Source organism: Gossypium hirsutum, chromosome A07, assembly GCF_007990345.1.
Source record: "Gossypium hirsutum isolate 1008001.06 chromosome A07, Gossypium_hirsutum_v2.1, whole genome shotgun sequence".
In the NCBI taxonomy this organism is placed as follows: Eukaryota; Viridiplantae; Streptophyta; class Magnoliopsida; order Malvales; family Malvaceae; genus Gossypium; species Gossypium hirsutum.
Window position 1 is genome coordinate 12458545 of NC_053430.1, and position 20778 is coordinate 12479322.

Consider the following 20778-nt stretch of genomic DNA (forward strand, 5'->3'; position numbering starts at 1 on the left):
ATTGGAAAATATTTTTCCCATTGAAGTCGAGATTCTTTCTCTTTGAGTCAAAAATTGGATGAAGTAGAATGGGTCCAGTGAATATGGATCCAGTGAACTTAAATGAAAAAAAGAGGTTGAAAGTTACCCGTCATAGTCAAATGTACCAAAAACGAATGATGCAAGCTTATGACAGAAAGGTTCATCCTAGATAATTCCACGAGGCGGACCTGGCGTTGAAAAAGATCCTTTCTATACAAAAGGACTTCAAAAGAAAGTGGATGCCAAACTGGGAAGGACCTTATGTAGTGAAGAAGGCCTATTCTGGAGGAGTATTGATTCTAGCCGAAATGGATGGTAAAAACCTGCCCAATCCCATAAATTCAGATTCAATCAAGAAGTTTTCAAAAAAAAACAAAAAAAAAAGAACAGAAAAGAAAGGAGAGGCCAAGGCGAAAACCCGCAAAGGGCGCCTCGAGACTAAAGGGGTTTTGAATTGAAAGCCCATAGAGGGAAATTCAAATTTTGATAAAAAGTGGGGCATGCGATAGTCTTGTTATGCCTGAATTAACAATGAGGAAATATGCTACATCTTGGGGCATTAACAAAGTACTCTGAATCACCTAAACACATATTGAGCCCAGAATGGTCAACAAGAAGTTGGTACAGAGAAGTTTAAGCTGCGATATCTGGGACACCTAGTTTTCATCTTACCCATTTTTGAATTTGCTATCTTTGATTACCTTTTTCTTTTCAAGATACGTCCCAATAAATTTTCTTCTTAATTGCATTTGCTATCCTTAATTAACTTAATTGCTTCGAGCTATGCTCCTAATTAATTTCTTTCTAGTCCATTGTTATGACATTTTTCGAGTATTTTGCATTGAAATAATGATTAGTGGACTAATAATACTTTCATAAAAGGAGTTTCGCATATTACTTTGGAAAGTTCTAAATGATACAAAAATTTGAAACAGGACTATTGTTTAGAACTCACCAAGACTAAGGGTTGGAAATATTGGAGAAAGATGATTATCTCTTTGGACTTTTTATTGGTTGAACAAAAAGACAAAACATTTCGTCAGTGATACAACTTCAACAAATAACAATCAATGTTAACCCAACTGTAAAAGGGGATCATTCTCGGGAAAAGAAAAATAATACTCTGCATTCATGCAAATATCAAGCATATACATCTGGTCATTGCACCCAGAGAATAGTGTAACAGATCAAATTGATTGAAGATGATACAAATCATATACCTCTAAGTTGCAGCAGGATGGATGGAAGAAACCAAATGTTATTCCCCTGAAGTTGCAATGAGAGGTACAAACTTTATGTCCCAGAAGGTACAGTGGCAGGGACTCTAAAATTACAGCGGGGCAAGCTTGTTGAGTAGAATGTGATTGTTTCTTTGGGTTTTTTTGTCAAGAATACCAGTCGAACAAGATGGCAGCGTAATACTTCAGTGATAATGCCCTGATGAATAACGAGCGGTGATACCTTAAGCATTTAAAAAAAGATCATTCTCATTTCTGCATTCATATATCATTCATAACACATCTAGTTAGGAGCATTTGATTTATTTCAATCATAGCATCCTAATCATTTGGCATAAGCATAGGTACGTGAAATCGATTCTACATATCATATCCCTAGAGGATGGTGTAACAACGTCGGTGTATTCATAGATCTTATCTCCATGAGTTAGTAATGGAGCAGATCGAAGACGGTGAATCTTATCTCCCTGAGGTGGCAAGGGAGTAGATTTAAGCCACTAGCCTTGTCTCCCTAAGCAGCAGTGGAGCAAGCTGAAGATTATAGATCTTATCTCTATGAGGTAGCAACGGAACAGATCAAAGACGACAAATCTTATCTCCCTAAGCAGTAGCGGAGCAGATCGAATACGGCGAATCTTATCTTCCCGAGGTAGTAGGGGAACAGATTTAAGACACCAGTCTTATCTTCCTGAAGTAGCAAGGGAGCAAAATGAAGATTGTAGATCCCATCTCCCTGAAGTAGCAGTGGAGCAAATTGAAGTTGAAGATCTTATCTCCTTGAAGTTGCAATGGAGTAGATCAAATACGGTGAATCTTATCTTCCTGAAGTTACAGCTGCCTTCCTCCTCCAAATGACAATCCGCCTAGGAAAGAATCATGCGTTCGTTATAAGCAAGGTAAGCCATGCCCATGATTTTCCTATTAGTCGTGCATAAATTGTAAATTTAGTTTATGTACTATAATTTGGATAATTTCAGTGATTGTATTTTTTTTAATCGGTTAATTTTAGTTCGTATGCTTCTCAATTCTTGAAATTTTTGTTTTGTTCAAAATGATAGTTATTAAATTCATTTGATTAAATTTCTATATTAGTCTTCTCTCATATGTAAAGTTGCAGATTTAGACCATATTCTTTAATTGAATAGATCTAAGTCCCTATCTTTTCAAATTACAAAATTTCAATATTAATACAAAAGATAAGCTTTAAATCAATTAACTGACATTTTTGTGAACAATATGTGGAAATAATAGATTGACATGACATTACACATATGATAATATGTTTGTGACATAAGATTCTGGAAATAGTATAACTTAAGGAATTTAGTAGCTACGGTTTGACAAAGATTGAAGTTTTAAAATTTAAAAAGTATAGGACTAAAAATGATCATATGGACTAAATACACGATTTATACATACTACAAGGAATAAAAACAGATTTTTGTGTTTAGGACTCATGTAAAATCAAATTTTTTTGAAGGGTAAAGGCTAATTTTTCTCATTAAGAAACTTAAACTAAATAACTACTTTTTTTTTGGAGGAACCAAATAAAAAAGTATCTATTCTATTAAATGCCAAGGCTTCTTCTTGCCTGTGGCTTCGTCACCGGAGGCATTCATATGCAAAATGGGAGAGTTAACTACTTCTACACATGCTTTCGTATGGAAAATTGTAACCCCTTCGGCACTAATTGGAACCTAATGCATTTTGGTGCACACACATAATAAGCTATAAATAATTTTCATTTAAGAAATAATTATATATATACAAGAGGAATAAAAAAAGTTTATTTAAGAAATAAGTATTAGTTGAGGGCTTTAAAAGGATGATATCATGTGATGCTTTATGGCATAGCACTTCGATGCAGGTTTTTATATGTGCATATGCTGAATATTAAGGTTGGAATCCTGAGTGTTTGAGTCTTATTTTACTAAGCTTGCTAAAAGTTACGAATTTGTATAATAATAAATTAATTTAATAAGTATGTTTAGAGCAATGAAATTGAATAATTAATAATTTAATTTGCATGATCAATAAATGTGTATTAGATAATGGGTTATAACTATATCTAGAATGTAAATTGAATTGAATGAATGAAATATTGAGATGATTTTTGTTTAAGAGTGTTGACTCTTTTAAGATACATAATATAAATATCAAATTGAAATTATGTGCATGTTATAAGTTGGAAGTATATAATTTTGTATACATAAATGATTAACCTCACAGTTAGTAATTATGAGTTCAATAAATTCCTTGCATACTTATTAACCATCAATGACAACAATAGCCATTTGGATGATGTCAAAGTTGTGTTGAAATATGTTGAAATGTATTGGTTGAAATTTAAATTATTCGAAGTTGGTTCTACTTATTAACTATATCTAAATATTTAGAAAATGATTTAATATGATTTTAAAATATGCTCAATATTTTAAAAATATTAGAAATAATTTCAACAATATTTTATTTAAGTGATTAAATGATGATTTCGTAAAAAAATTATTATAATAGCAAAGAATTTATTAGAGTGATATTACCTATTTGTACTAAACATTAGATCGAGTAAGTATTACAACACTAATTGTACCCATATAATTGATTCTCTGAAATTTTGGACACTCATTAATTGCAATGCCTTCAGCACCAGTTAGACCCTAAATCATTTTGGTGCATATACATAATAAAATATAAAATATTTTTCATTTAAGAAATATTTTGTTTTGGAAAACTTTTAAGAAATAGTTATATATATAGGGGAAACAGAGACCCACTTATATTCTACTTATAAAAATATGGATATCTACTTAATGCAATATCAATACATATGTCGAAACCATTTTTTAGAAAAGGAATCGACTTTTTATTTTGAAAATGAAAATGAATAGAGGAGTTGCCACTAATCTTTTTTGACGAGGTGTGATCGGGTCACCTTGTAAAAGTAGTTGTTTTTAATAAATGTTTTGATTTATTTAAACAACGATTTTGGTCTGCGAAATTAAAAAAAAGGGGTTCGGGAGTCGGTTATGTACGAGGAAGGATTAACACCCTCGTAACGCCCAAAAATTGGTACTTAGTTGATTAATTAGTGTCTTGGTGTCGAAAATCGAAAACTTGAAAGACTTTAAAGTACAATCCCTTTTTTTTTGTAAAAAACACTCGAATGTTAAAGACCTTCTCATCTCAAAATAATAATATGTCACATCTAGTAAGTTAGGACACGACATCTCGAACTTTTGAGAATGAGCTTGCCTTTTACTTAAAATTTGTGTATTTTAACCTTTTTTAAAAGGGTATTCGATTGTTTAGAGTAAACGAGGAAAAATAGAAACCTAGTAAGTTAGGGCATGATATATCGAACTTCCAAATACCGAATATTGCTGTAGAAGGCCCAAACTGCCCAAGCCCATTTTACATCCTCAAAACCCAACCAATTAAATCCATTTACAACTAAACCCAAACATAAATCAACAACCCTAGCCCAACCCAAAAACAAAACAAAACAAAACAAAAAAACCCTAAATTAACCTTGCTAGCCGCCGCCCTAGGTCTTCGGCCAACTGCCCTCTGACCCACCTACCCCACCGCCATTGTCGCATCAGCACCGCCACTGTGTAGTCACCCACTTGCACTTGCAAATGACAACAAGAATTAAAGGCAGAAATGACAATCAAATAGAAAAATACTTTGTAAATGGCTATATAAGCCTTGCAATATTTTGTATTTTGTCTCTCTGGACACTTTTGAATACAAAAAAAAAAACAGATTCAAATACATTTAAATACGAAAGAGAAACAGCAAGCAAGCGGATTGAAAACAAACTCGTTGTGCAAAGGTCTTGATTTTTTAAGTTTACTTTTCTTTTTTTTTCTTTGAATATATACCTACATATTCCTTTATTTTTCTTTTTTTTTTAAAATAGCATATATATAGATATACATATAAATATATAAAATAAAATAAAAAAATAAAAAATACCGTTTTTGAAAGTTCCAGCCACCGTGTGCGGTGGCCGGAGGCGGCGACTGGCCGAGCTTCTCATCGGAGTAGGAGCCTCTGCAGAGAAAAAAAAAGAGAAGATGGATTTTTTTTAACAAATGAGAAAAATGAAAATTTTTTAAAAAAATTTGACTTAAATAGACAATCAAAACGACGTCGTTTTGGTCGGCCTTATTAATGCCAAAACGACGTCGTTTTGGCCCCTAGGATCCGCGTGTTGAGCCGACCCACCAGCAGGATCCGCGTGTTTTTGAAAAAGGGGGAATTTGCGCGCGTGGTCCTTCCTCCTTTTTATTACTTTGTAATCAATTTTTTTGATTTTTCAATTTTGGCCCCGAATTTTGCCTGGATTCTAGTTCGGTCCCTACTGAAACTGTGCGTTTTGGGGGGAAGGGGATTATTTCCCTTTTGGTCCCCCCATGTTATGCGCGTGTTCGGATAGGTCCTCCCCTTTCTTTTTATTTTGAATTCCCCCCAAACTTTCGATTTTAAATTCAATTTAATCCTTTTTCATTATTTTGATATTTTATTATTAAAACTAAGTGATTTTATCATTTTACTTATTATTATTATTATTATTATTATTTAGTTATATTACTATTATTGTTATATTATCATTATTATTATGACTATTATTATTACTACTACTATTATTTTTATTAACATATTATTATTATTATTTTACCATATTATTATTTCCTATTTTTTATATATTATTATTGTTATTAACATATATTATTATTAATGTACTATTAGTTTCTATTATTATTATTATTACTAATATCACTATTATCATTTTTTATCACCATCATTATTTTTATTTATTATTTTATTATTATTTATTTATTCGTACCTTTTTTTAACTCCAAGCCTTAGATTATTTATTACTATTATTATTAATATTGTTGGCATTATTTTTAAACCATTTTATGTACTATATGTTTACATGTTTATTTACTTTTGTTTTAATTTTGTAGTTTTTCTTACTATTGATAATCAGTTTGCTTATCTTATTTATCCATTTATTATATTCTCGTATTCTTTATTGTCATTCGTGTTAGCGCATTCATCGTTTTGCTACGCATATTATCATCGTGATTTCTTTTTATATTTACAACGAATTCGTGTTACATTAATTTTACCCGAGGCATAAAAAAGGTTTTAATAAAGGCAATATTTCGTATTTAGAAATTCGAGAAATTGTGCCCTAACTTACTGAGTTTCAATATTTCTCGTTTAACCTAAATAACGACATATTCTTTTAAATCATAATACGGGTTTTCGAATAAAAGTGCTTATTCTCGGAGATACGAGGTGTTGTGTCTTAACTTACTGGATATGACATCTTGTTACCTCGAATGAGATTTTTCCAAACAAAGGCAATATTAGGTATTTGGCAATTCGAGATATCGTGCCCTAACTTACTAGGTTTCAATTTTTCTCGTTTACTCTAAATAATCGAATACCCTTTTAAAAAATTAAAATACACGAATTTTAAATAAAAGGCAAGCTCATTCTCAAAAGTTCGAGATGTCGTGTCCTAACTTACTGGATGTGACATTTTATCACTTTGAGACAAGAAGGTCTTTAGTATTTGAGTATTTTTTTTTACAAAAGAGGGATTGTATTTCAAAGTCATTCAAATTTTCAATTTTAGACACTTAGACACTAATTAATCAACTAGGTACCAATTTTTGGGCGTAACGAGGATGCTAATCCTTCCTCGTGCACTCGAACCCCTTTTTTTGAATTTCGTGGACCAAAATCGTTATTTAAATAAATCAAAACATTTATTAAAAACAACCGCTTTTACGAGGTGACCCGACCACACCTCATCAAAAAGGATTGGTGGCGACTCCTCTGTTCATTTTCATTTTCAAAATAAAAAGTCGACCCCCTTTTTTCAAAAAAAATGGTTTCGACAGCTTGGCGACTCTGCTGGGGACAAAAAAAGTCGACCCTTATCAGTGGTGGTTGTCGATTGAAGAGGGTACTGAACCAAATCGTTTGAACTAGGACTACTTTAAGACTACCTTCCAAGCAAAATATGTGGGCGCAAGCTATGTTGATGCTCATAAGTGTGAGTTCATGAATCTCAAGCAAGGTGATAGGATCAGGGCCGAGTATGAGGCTAAATTTTTTATACTAAGCCTCTACGCTCGAGGCAAGTGGCATCCGAGTATGAAAAATATATTCATTTTGAGGACGGTTTGAGGGATAGTCTAAGGGTATTAATTATACCGCAGAAGGAGCGAGAATTTGATGTTTTGGTGGATAAGGTGAAGATCGCTAAAGAGGTTAGACATGTAGTGTGCCAGAATAGAGACCGAGAAAGAGGCAATAATGAGAGGGATTCGGAATCCTCTAGTTCTGTTCAAAGGCCTAAGAAATGGGCTAGACCTGATGGGCCTTCTAGAGTAGGAGTTCCAGTTACTTCTACTAGGGTTCAGCCATGCAGTGATTATGGTGCACACCATTCGGGCAAGTGTTGGAGGAGATTAGGGGCTTGTCTGTGATATGGGTTATTGGAGTATTGGATTAGAAAGTGTCCGCATCATGTTGATCAGATGCAAGCTACGGTATCGAGTTTTGTTCAACCTCAGAGGGCAGTACAGCAATCGGCTAGGGGTGGTAATGGTATGGGCTGAGGACCGAGAGCACAGGGCAGAGGTGCTAACCAAACTGAGGCAAGGCAGCCTGTGTTGGTTTATGCTACTCAAAGCTGAGAGGACAGAGATGCCTCTGATGTGATTACGGGTACATTTTTAATTTTTGATGACCCATGTATTGCTTTGATAGACATAAGTTCTACACACTCTTATATAGCTAGTACTCTGTTTCTGAAAACTTAGGGATTACTGTTGAGTGTACTTCTGGTAAGATTACTGTATTAAGTCCGTTGGGGCAATCTGTTCGGGTAAATAGACTTTATAAGAATGTTTCGTTAGAAGCGCAAAGGGTTGTGTTTTTGACAAATCTGATGGAGCTACTGTTTGGGGAGTCTGACTTGATTCTAGGTATGGATTGGTTAGTAGAGCACCAAGTTAATTTGGACTGCACAACTAAGAGGATCGTTCTGAAGATCGAGGATGATAAGGAAGTAGTTGTGATCAGCAAGTGTCGAGATTGCTTATCTAATTTGATCTCTGCTCTAGTGGCCGAAAAACTGGTTCTAAAAGGGTGTAAGACGTATTTGGCTTACATTAGTGTTTCAATTTCTGTGGACTCTTCTGTTAGGGATATCAGAACAGTGAGGGAATTTTTGAATATTTTTTCTGAGGAGTTACTGGGTTTACCTCCGAATTGGGAAGTTGAGTTTGAAATTGATCTTCTACTGGGTATAGCTCTGGTGTCCATTTTCCATACTGTATAGCACCGAATGAGCTTTCAGAGCTTAAGACTCAACTTCAAGAGCTTCTGGATCATGGTTTCATCCGTCCTAGTGTGTCTCTATGAAGGGCACCAGCTCTATGTGTAAAGAAAAAGGATGGTACCATGAGGATGTGTATCAATTACCGACAGTTGAATAAGTTGACTATGAAGAATAAATACCAACTTCCGAGGATCGATGACCTGTTTGATCAGTTTTGTGGAGATGCGGTACTTTTAAAAATAGATCTCCATTTTGGTTATCATCAGCTTAGGGTTAAAGAAGTTGATATTCATAAGATGGATTTTAGGACTCATTATAAGCACTACGAGTTCCTAGTTATGCCCTTTGGTTTAACGAATGCTCCGGCTCCATTCATGGATATAATGAATTGAGTTTTTTAGCCATATTAGACTAGTTCGTCGTAGTCTTCATCGATGATATTCTAATATACTCTAAGATTGAGGATGAACATCTTATAGTAGTGCTTCAAATACTTTGAGTGAAACAACTCTATACTAAGTTGAGCAAGTGTGAATTCCGGTCAAGAGAAGTGACGTTTTTGGGGCACGTGGTTTCTAATAAGGGGATCCGAGTTGATTCTAAAAAGATTGAGGCTGTGCTCAATTGGAGACAGCCGAAGAACGTCTCTAAGATTCGCCGCTTTCTAGGTTTTGTGGGTTATTATCGGAGGTTTGTTGAGGGGTTCTCATTGATTGCAGCTCCTCTAACTAGGCTTCTGTGCAATAATGTTCCCTTCGTCTGGACTGATGTGCAACAATCGAGCTTTGAGAAGCTCAAGTCTGTTCTGATTCAGGCTCCTATTCTGATACAACCTGAATCTGGTACGGAGTTTGTGGTGTTTAGAGATGAGTTGCACGTCGCTTTAGGATGCGTTTTGATACAGAATAGTAACATTGTGGCTTATGCATCCCGGTAGCTTAAGTCACATGAGGGAAATTATTTGGTGCACGATCTCGAGTTAAATATCATATTGTTTGCGTTAAAGATATGGAGGCATTATCTATATGGTGAGAGGTGTATCATCTACACTGATCACAAGAGCCTCAAGTACCTCCTCACTCAAAATGAGTTGAATCTTAGGCAATAGCGATGGATTGAGCTGCTTAAAGATTATGATTGCATTATAAAGTATCATCCTGGTAAGGCCAATATGGTGGCTAATGCTCTTAGTCGTAGAGCGATGACTGATTTGAGGGCAATGTTCCCTTATCTCAGTTTGTTTGATGATGGGGGTCTATTAGCCGAGTTATAAGTTAAGCCTACTTGGATTGGGAAAATTTAGGAAAAACAATTAGGGGATGAGTCTCTCGCTCTGAGTTTTCGACAGGTTGAGAGTGGCAATACTGCGAAGATGTCGACCCTTTTCCTTTCATCTAGATGTGCTAAAATCAAATCTTTCAAATTCTCCCAATGAATACATTTTTCATCCTCCTTTTGTTGAATTCGAGCAGCAACCCAAGGCTTGCTCATCCCGATAATATTTATTAACTTCTTCACAAAAGTTGGGCCATTAAAAACCTTAGAATAAGCTTTGTTGACTTGAATTTTTGGACATCGCAACAAGATAGTATATTCCTCCACGGTGGGCACCAAGTCTACTTCCCCAAAAGTAAAACAACAATAAGCAGAGTTCCAGAACTGAGCCATAGCTCGGAACAAATACTTATCTACATGGATATCAAACAAGTAGGGTATATCACCATAGTTTTGATAAAACAACTGCTTAGCTCCCTCATCCCAATGAGCCCATATATCTCTCAATTCTTACAACTCATTCTGTGTCACTTTGATGCGGGTGAAGTTCTATAACCCCGACGTATTTCCTTCTACCAGGCTATCCCCTTTCTCTGATTGTAACTTCTCTGACCATGCACGGACGGCCGCATTATCCTCAACTTTATCAAGAAATTCATTCTCCATGCTAAATCTTCTAACTTAGTAATCGAACATGAATCAAAACCTCCTTAAATATGCAATGTTATGCAAAAACACAATCAAAACAAAACACCACAAGTCAGTATCAAATATAAGTGATAAAATACAAGCAAAACAAAAGTAATCAAAACAAATACATAGGAAACTACTAAGGTTTAATGTAGCTCTACCTAAGGACAGCTCTTAGGGCTCACTATAAGTGGCTTAGTTCTAAAGAAAGGGTACCTGAAACAATAGATTCCACAAATTATAGGCTCATATGGATCGAGTTCAGTTCAGGGGAATACATTTCCCTATGACCATGTGGAGATGAAAATCTCACGAAATCATAGGTACGGATGTATCTCAGAAGTAATCCACTAACCCATGCGGAGGTGAAAACCTCACGAAGGCATAGCTTCTCACTCCTACTTAAAGGTATAACCACAATGGTCATGCAATGCCATGCAATATTATAATACAAGACTTGGACCATAACAATCATGCAAACAAATGCAACAAAGAATCATGATTTTCAAATTCAAATTTAAAATTTTCGACAAAAGGACAGAAAATAATCAATTTTATGGCTTCACTCTCTTATTCAATCCCTAGTGGAGTTGCCTAGCTGTCGAAGCCAATTTTTATTTTTGAAAAAATAAGGATCGACTTTTAAAACAAAGTGTGGAGTCGCCACCAATCCTTTTGTTTAGGTGTGATTGGATCACCTAATAAAAGATTTTATTCCATTTAAATCAATTTTGGTTTATGTAAATTTGAAAAAAAAAAGGATTCGGGAGCCGGTTACGTATGAAGAAGGATTAGCACCCTCACTACGCCCAAAATTGGTACCAAATTGATTAAGTACTATCCTTATGTCTAAGATTTAAAAAGATTTTGAAATATGGTTCCTTTTAAAACATTTGAGTGGCTCAAGTTGGTTGTCAAAATTCTCTTGTTTCAAAGGAATACAGCATCACATCCAGCATGATAGGACACGATCCTTTATACCTTCGAAAACAAGATTAATTTTTTGACTTCCAAAGCTCATATGTTGAAAATTACACAAGGATGCCCAATTATTTGGTCCAACAAAAAATCAAAACCCAGCACGGTAGGGCACGATTTCCTGAATTTCCAAACATTGAACATTGCCTTATTTTAGAGTTTTAGAAAACATGAGTGAATTTCTAAAGAAATATTTGATTATTTTGAACAAACGGGAAATCGAAACCCAGCACGATAGGGCACGATTTCCCGAATTTCCAAAAATCAAACATTGCTTTCGTTTTAAAGTATTTTTAAATGAATTATTGTAAAACCAGCTCAAAATGCATTAATTTGACTTGAAATAAAAAGGAATAATTAGTTTTTAAAAAAGTTGGAAATTACAAAGCAACATTTGTACAAAAAGAGGAATAATAAACATGGGATAATATGCACACATAAAGTACAATACTTGGTGAATAAAGATAACATAACCTTATTTAACCAACTAGCAAAACAAACAATTAAATATAGCAAATCTAAGAAGAATATAATCAAACTTTCAAGCATGGATGGAGAACAATTGATATAACAATACAAAAAACGAATAAATAATATGCAACAATAATATATATGGCATAATATAAAACAATCAATACAAAATGTACAAAACAAAAATGGAAATTAGAAGCCAATGTGATATAAGATAATTTTAAAATAATAATGAATTGATGAATTTGAAATAATTTGCATAAAAAACTAGGGATATATATATAATCATTAAAATAGATATTATAGAATGAAGACATTTGAATCAAATAATATGCAAAATGTTAAAAAAAACATTTATTTGAAATTGACAATATACACACAATATAATCTTAGGAAATAAACTATACACACAATGATATTTTTATTGGCTACTTCTACTTCTACTTCTACTGACTACAATCCTCTGCTATTGTGCTATTATTCAAATTTAATGCATTATCAGATATGATTCTCTCAAGCAACCCATATCGACATATGATTTCCCTCTTTAAAATTTTGTTGACCGCCAATTTAGTTACATTGGCATATGAAGCAGCCTCCACCCACTTGGTAAAATAGTCAATGAATACAAAAACGAAACAATGCCCATTTGAAGCCTTCGGTGAGATTGGCCCTATGACATCCATGCCCCAAATGGAAAACGGCCATGGAGAAGTCATAACATGCAAAGGCGAAGGAGGTACATGAATCTTATCACAATAAATTTTACATTTGTGACACCTCTTAGCATAATTGATGCGGTTTCCGTCCATGGTTGACCAATAATATCCAAACCTCATAATTTGTCTGGCCATTGTGAACCTATGAGCCTGTGTTCCACAAACGCCTTCGTGAACTTCTTCCAAGATTTTCTTGGCCTCCACAGCATCCACACATCTCAATAGTACTTAATCCTTTCTTCTTTTATTTAGGATCTCCCCATCTAAGACATAATCACAAGCTAGCCTTCTCAACGTCCTTTTGTCATTCTCCGTTGCTTGATCTGGATATTCACGATTTCTCACATATCTTAATATATCCTGATACTAAGGGTGATCATCTCTCTCTTCTTCCTCTATATTATAACAATAAGACGGGGCCTCACAAATACTCATCTCAATTGGTTTCACATCTTCTTGTCTGTTCATTTTAATCATAGAAGCCAAAGCATCCAAAGCATCTGTCATCTGGTTTTCATCACGCGGGAGATAATTGAAGGAAATATCATCAAACTCTTCAACTAACCCCAACTCCAACCTTCTATAATTGATTAGTTTGGAATCTCTTGTCTCTCATTCACCTCGAAGTTGGTAAATTGCTAGCGCAGAATCTCTATATACTTCTAGTGACTTGATCTTTCATTCTATAGCTGCTCGGAGTCCCATAATACATGCCTCATACTCTACCATATTATTTGTGCAATCAAAATCTAATTTACATGTGAATGGATAATGCTCTCCACCTGGAGATACCAAGATTGCTCCAATTCCATTACCCACAACGTTTGAGGCTCCGACAAAATTCAATTTCCAAGAGTGATTTTTTGTAATGTTCTCTTTAGTAGCTGCCACATACACTATCTCCTCATTGGGGAAATCAAAATTCAAGGGCTCATAATCTTCTAAAGTTTGACTAGCCAGAAAATCTGCTATTGCGCTCTCTTTCACGGCTTTTTGACTCACGTAAATTATGTCAAATTCAGAAAGAAAAATTTTCCACCTAGCCATCCTTCCATTCGAGGCATTTGACTCCATCATATACTTTAGAGGATCCAACTTTGAGATTAACCAAGTCGTATGGTACAACATGTATTGCCTCAACCTCCGAGCTGTCCAAATCAGAGCACAACACAATTTTTCAATTGGAGAATATCTCAATTCACACTCAGTGAATTTCTTACTGGGGTAATATATCGCCCTTTCTTTTTTTCCTGATTCATCATGTTGACCAAGCACACATCCCATAGAATTATCAAACACTGCTAAATATAGTATCAACGGCCGGTCTGAGCTTAGAAGTGATAGCACTGGAGGACTCGACAAATATTTTTTAACTTTATCAAAAGCTCTCTCGCATTCATCGTCCCATTCTCCTGGGTTACGCTTTTTAAGAAGACAAAATATGGGTTCACATTTCTCTGTTAATTGATAAATAAACCGAGCAATGTAATTTAGTCTTCCCAGGAAGCCTCAAACTTGTTTTTGAGTGTGTGGTGGAGACAACTCTTGTATAGCCCGGACTTTACCTGAATCAATCTCAATTCCTCTCCCACTAACTACAAAGCCCAATAGCTTTCCTGATCTAGCCCCAAAGGTACACTCGGTTGGATTAAGCTTTAGCTGAAATTTTTTCAATCTCATGAACAACTTTCTCAACACTTGGATGTGTTCTTTTTTAGTTCGGGATTTGGCTATCATATCATTAACATAAACTTCAATCTCTTTGTGCATCATATCATGAAATAAAGTCACCGTGGCCCTTTAATATGTCACTCTAGCATTCTTTAGTCCAAATGGCATCACTTTATAACAGAATGTGCCCCATAAGGTTATGAAAGTAGCCTTTCCCATGTCCTCAGGATGCATCTTGATCTGATTATACCCCGAGAAGCCATCCATGAAGCGAAACAATGAGTAGCCAGCCGTATTGTCCACTAGCATATCAATGTGAGGCAAGAGGAAATTATCCTTTGGGCTAGCCTTATTTAAATCCCTATAATCCACACAAATTCGCACCTTTCAGTCTTTCTTAAGAACAGGCACAACGTTAGCTACCCACTCTGAGTACTTGATCACTTGGAGGAATCCAGCATCAAATTACTTTTTGACTCCCTCCTTTATCTTTAAGACAATATATGGCTTCATTATTCGAAGTTTCTGCTGCACTGGCTTGCAATTTACTTTTATAGGAAGGCGAAGTACTATAATGTCAATGCTTAAACAGGGCATATCCTGGTATGACCATACAAAAACATCTTTGAATTCCTAAAGCAACCCAACAAGGTCTCGCTCTGTTTCTTCAGTTATACACGTTCTAATTTTTACAACTTTCCCTTCTTCCAAAGTCACCATGTCCACTGCTTCTTTATGAGGTGAAATTTGTTTTTCCTCTTATTCTACCATCCTTAACAAGTCAGGAGATAAATCACAGTCTCTGTTATCTTCAAAGTCCTGAGATCCCTCTAAACACATGTCTTGCTTAAATAGTGATTCTGAGTCAGTAACAGTGTTACTCATGATATTGATATCCAAGGACCTATTATAGGTACAAAAAATATACAAAGAATGAATGAATTTGGTAATTATTGTCTGTATGGTATGATTATGAATGAAATGAAAGAATAATTGAAGAAAGTCTAAAAAAAGACCAGGATGATTACTTAAACGGAAAAAATAAAACAATTTCTTGTGGAAAGAAAAAAAGAATGTTTGCTCAAAATGATAGCAAAAATGTACTTCATTGAAATAATGATGTTTGAATATAAGCCTATTTCACAAAGAAATCCTTATTGCCTCTAGGCTTAAAACAACAAGTTTGTTTTGAATATTACTTTGAGTAAGCTCTAAAAACTACAGGAAGGTCTTTTGCAGTCCAATTGTCTAGAACACTCCTAGGCTCATAAGGACGAATATCTGACAAAGTCCCATTTTCAATTGCTTCTTCAAATATGGCATTTATGTGCACATTTCCCAATACTCCTTCCATGTTTTCTTTCTCTAGTGTCTCCCGTTCAGGATAAATAATCCCTCCCGATACAAAGGTCTTGGAGATGTGAGGGATTATCATAGGTTCCCACTAAATTTCTCCACCACTCACACGTGCTCTTCTTCTTTCCTGTCTTCTTTTCAATGCCCTTTTTCTTTGTCTTGCATCTGGCTTAACCCTAAACCAAAGTGATCATATTTGTCTTTCAGCATCGACACCTCAACTCTTCCCCGGAGACATCTCTCAATTCCCTTTCCTGATAAAGCCCCTCTTCCTACCATCAACTGTAGACCCATCATCATAGTTTTGGATATTTTCGGATCCAAAATCCTGCTTCCCTCTGTGATGAATGTTGCATTTACAAACTCTAAAAATTGAAAAGAACATTCAATTGTTTCATCATCTGTCTCTAAATATGGTGCATCACTGCTTACAACTGCAATAATATCTTCTTCACCATTTATCGTTACTAGCCGTCTCTCTGATACTAGCTTTAACTTCTGATGTAATGACGAAGGCACTACCCCTATCGAATGTATCCAAGGTCTCCATAACAGGCAGTTGTAGGAGAGCTTAATATCCATCATTAAGAAATCTACCTCATATGTAGTTGGGTCAATCAACAAAGGTTTTTCTATTCTCCCCATGACTCTCCTTTCCGTGCCATCAAATGCTCGCACTATATTCTGACATCCCTTTATGTGAGAGTTATCCACAGGTAACCTGTTTAATGTGGACAAGGGCAATACATTCAATGTCGACCCATTGTCTACCATAACTCCTGGCAATGTGTATCCTTTTACATCTGGTGGTTATATTTAAAGCTTTAGTAGATCCCATACCTCTTGGTGGTATCTCATCATCATTGAAGAAAATGAAGTTGTCAGCACTTATATTATTAACCAACCAATCCAACTTGTTGCCAAAAATATCATTGGTCACATACGTCTCGTTTAGTACTTTCATCAATACACTTCAGTGTACCCCTGAGCTTAGGAGCAAAGCTAATATGGATATGCGAGCTGGTTGCTTATGCAACTGTTCCACCACACTGTACTCACTATGCTTCAAAAATTTCAGGAATTTCTTAGCTTCCTCTTCTTTTATTGGTTCATTAACAGGCACCCCAGTTTCGACTGATTTTTCTTTCTTTTGTTCGACCGTCAGATCTTTTCCTTTTGCAGGCTCTGTTTGGGCATTTATCAAATCATATCGTCTTTCACTATGAGTGTGAGAACCTATATTTTGATCCTCATTTAATGCGCTGACTGAAATCTCCTTTCTAGGGACTGTCATATTACAATCATAGTTCCAGGGGACCCTTTTGTTATCCTTGTAAGAGAAAACTGTTGGTTTTTAAATTATGGTTTCAGTGTCATCTGAATCTCTGCTTCATTTTTAAAATGTTAAATGATGACCATAGGATAGTTGACTTTTTGGACATTCGTTGTGGATTCTGACGCGCATATACACCCTTCCTTTTTAACCTCTTCATAAAATTCTATTTCTTTGTTATCCATCAGGCCCTGAATTAATGCTCTGAAATCTTCACATTCTTGAATTTCGTGCCCCACCTTATCATGGAACTCGCAGTAACTCTCTACCTCATCACAACTTCCTTCTGAACCGAAGTAACTGACCCCTTTGTTGCCATCTCCTTCCAAACCCATTTCAAAGGAGTTTTTACTTACGTAATATCCGTCTTAATTCTTTTTCCCATGTTTCCATCTATCATATTTACCCCACTATCAGTATGATTAGGTAATGGATTTCTTGCACTGGGCGCATTATCAAACTTCACAATGCCCATTTAAATAAATCTTTCAACCAACTTCTTAAAAGTAGTGCAATTTTCTATCAAATACCCTATGATCCTTACATGATACTCACATTGAGTATTGGCATCGTACCATTTAGGGAATGGAGGTTGTAATGGCTTTAGATAAAAAGGTGCCACCACATGTACATCGAACAAACTTTGATATAATTCTTTATACGTCATGGGAATTGGCGTAAATTGAAGTTTCTCATTGTTTTGCTTTGCTCTAGATTCCTGCCTAGATGAACCCTGACCAGCAGTTAACGCTTTTGGTTGACTTACAGTAACAGACTTTGAATACCCCATATTTGCATTGTTTATCTCATTTTTCTTTTTCCGCGGGGCAGACCTTTTTGCATTTTCTCCTACATCTATCCTTCCATTTCTTATTGCATTCTCAATCATTTCTCCAGTCATTACCACGTCTGCAAAACTCCTTGTAGCACTTCCTAACATGTAAGTTATGAACGGAGCTTTTAAAGTATTAATAAAGAGAATTATAGTTTCCTTCTCCAAAAGCGGCGGCTGAACCTGGATAGCCACTCCCTCCATCTCTTTGCATATTGTTTGAAACTTTCATTTGGTTTCTTCTCTATATTCTGCAGAGTAATTCTATCAGGAGTCATATCCGTTTCATGAATGCCTGTGCCAGATCTCTCCATGAACTAATTCTGTTTCAACTCAACTGATTATACCATTTAGCTGCTACTCCCACCAAATTATCCTGGAAGCAATGAATCAGCAATTGATAGTTATTAACATACCCAGTCATTCTTCTGCAAAACATGATAATATGAGCTTCAGGATAGCTCGTTCCATTGTACTTCTCGAATTCTAGCATCATGAACTTGTATGGAAGTACTAAGTCTAGGACCAAACTCAGATCTTTTGCATCAATTCCAGAATGTCTATCAACACCTTCCATTGCCCTGACCTTTTCCTCCAGCCATTTATACCACTCCTCCAATTGTTTTTATGATTCTGTCCTTACCATTTCCTCTTTCGCAACTTTATCCAAATTAGGCACCATTGGATTATTCGAGTTATTACCAAGATTAAAGCCTGAACCAGCTTGAAAATTCATTGGTATTGAAACCCCAGCCTAAAACTGTTGAGGCCTAATCGTAACATATGGTTTCTGTAGATTAATCTCAGGTTGTGCCTGTATATCTATTGGAGTGAAACTAGGAGGACACTGAGGGTCTTCATTAGTTTCCCCAACATTGTCCATAGGATCTTTTGCCTTACCCATCCTTCCTACCAGCAAATGGGACAATTGAGACGTCATGTTTCTTTGGGACTCCATCATTTGATCCTTCATCTCTAGCTGAATCTTAGCTAGCTACTCTTGCATCTGTGATCGCATTTGTTCTTGCATATCCCTTTGCATTTGCTCTAATTTTTCAAGTCTTTTTTCCATTGACTTGGTCTTTTTCCTTGTACTGTAGGGATGCGTATTTGGTGTGTTTTTGTTAGTTTCCAGATTACAGAAATAATTTTTAATTAATTAGAATCTTTTAATGGTCTTTAAAGCATATGATGTAATGTAATGCAAATGCGTGAAATGAATGCAAAGGAGGCATCAATTCTGATTCAATTCCATTTAGAAAACTTTACTAGAAAACAAAATTCTTTACATAAAACTGAGTTACATAAAGGAGGCATCATGCTCAAGAATCTGAACGTCTCAGCTAATATTGCAGGTACAGGTGTGATTCCTTTATCAAGACGATCAAATAAATCAGTAATAGCTTCATCTACATGCCTTAAAACTCTAGGAAAAATCACTAAGCCATAAATGCTCAAAGCGAAGATGTCGACCCTTTTCCTTTCATCTGGATGTGCTAAAATCAAATCTCTCAAATTCTCCCAATGAATACATTTTCCATCCCCCTTTTGTTGAATTCGAGCAGCAACCTAAGGATCGCTCATCTCGGTAATATTCATTAACTTCTTCACAAAAGTTGGGCCATTAAAAACCTTAGAATAAGCTTTGTTGACTTGAATTTTTGGACATCGCAGCAGGGTAGTATATTCCTCCATGGTGGGTACCAAGTCTACTTCCCCAAAAGTAAAACAGCAATAAACAGAGTTCCAGAACTGAGCCATAGCTCGAAACAAATACTTATCTACCTCGATATCAAACAAGTAGGGTATATCACCATAGTTTTGATAAAACAACTGCTTAGCTCCCTCATCCCAACGAGCCCATATATCTCTCAATTCTTGCAACTCATTTTGTGTCACATTGATGCAGGTGAAGTTCTGTAACCCCAACGTATTTCCTTGTACTAGGCTATCCCCTTTCTCTGATTGTAACTTCTCTGACCATGCACGAATGGCCGTATTATCCTCGACTTTATTAAGAAATTCATTCTCCATGTTAAATCTTCTAACTTAGTAATCGAACACGAATCGACACCTCCTTAAATATGCAATGTTATGCAAAACACAATCAAAACAAAACACCATAAGTCAGTATCAAATATAAGTGATAAAATACAAGCAAAACAAAAATAATCAAAACAAATATATAGGCAACTACTAAGGTTTAACGTAGCTCTACGTAATGACAGCTCTTAGGGTTCACTATAAGTGGTTTGGTTCTAAAGAAAGGGTACCTGAACCAGCAGATTCCACAAATTATAGGCTCATATGGATCGACTTCATTTCAGGGGAATACATTTCCCTATGACAATGCGGAGATGAAAATCTCACGAAATCATAGTTACGGATGTATCCCGGAAGTAATCCACTAGCCCATGTGGAGGTGAAAACTTCACGAAGGCATAGCTTCTCACTCCCACTTAAAGGTATAACCACAATGGTCATGCAATGTCATGCAATATTATTCTACAAGACTTGGACCATAACAATCATGCAAACAGATGCAACAAAGAATCATGATTTTCAAATTCAAATTTTCAATTTTCGACAAAAGGATAGAAAATAATCAATTTTATGGCTTCACTCTCTTATTCAATCCCCAATGGACTCGCCCAGCTGTCGAAACCAATTTTTTATTTTTGAAAAAATAAGGATCGACTTTTAAAACAAAGTGTGGAGTCGCCACCAATCATTTTGTTTAGATGTGATTGGATCACCTAATAAAAGATTTTATTCCATTTAAATCAATTTTGGTCTATGTAAATTTGAAAAGAAAAAGGGTT